Source organism: Anopheles stephensi, unplaced genomic scaffold, assembly GCF_013141755.1.
Source record: "Anopheles stephensi strain Indian unplaced genomic scaffold, UCI_ANSTEP_V1.0 ucontig200, whole genome shotgun sequence".
NCBI classification, from domain to species: domain Eukaryota; kingdom Metazoa; phylum Arthropoda; class Insecta; order Diptera; family Culicidae; genus Anopheles; species Anopheles stephensi.
In genome coordinates, this window is record NW_023405126.1 from 22,501 (window position 1) to 23,001 (window position 501).

A 501-nucleotide genomic window follows, 5' to 3' on the forward strand; every position below is an offset into this window, starting at 1 on the left:
AGCTCTCGTTCTGAGAAATAACTCCTCAGAACTCTTTGAAGCGTTGCAGGGACACGCTTCTCCTGCAGAGCTAGTGCAATCGCCTGCCAACTCGCTGCGTTGAACGCGTTCCTGACATCCAATGCTGCCACCATCAGACATCTGGGATCCCGCGAGTTGGTGCGATGGAAGGACCGGGCTTGCTGGCCTAGTTCGACGACGCGCTGGATCGCCTGCACCGTTGATCTCCCACGACGAAAGCCATACTGGGATGGTGAGAGCAAGATGGCATTGCTCTCTTCCAGGTGGTCGTTGAGACGGTTGAGGATTAGCCTCTCGAACACCTTGGAAACCGCTCCCAGCATGAGCAGCGGGCGATACGAAGACGGGTCCCCAGCTGGCTTGCCTGGCTTGGCAATCAGCACCAACCGCGCCTTCTTCCATGGCCTCGGGAACTCGCCGCGCTGCAGAAGATCGCCGTAGACTCGCGCGAACACCTCCGGGTGCTGGCGCACTGCTTCC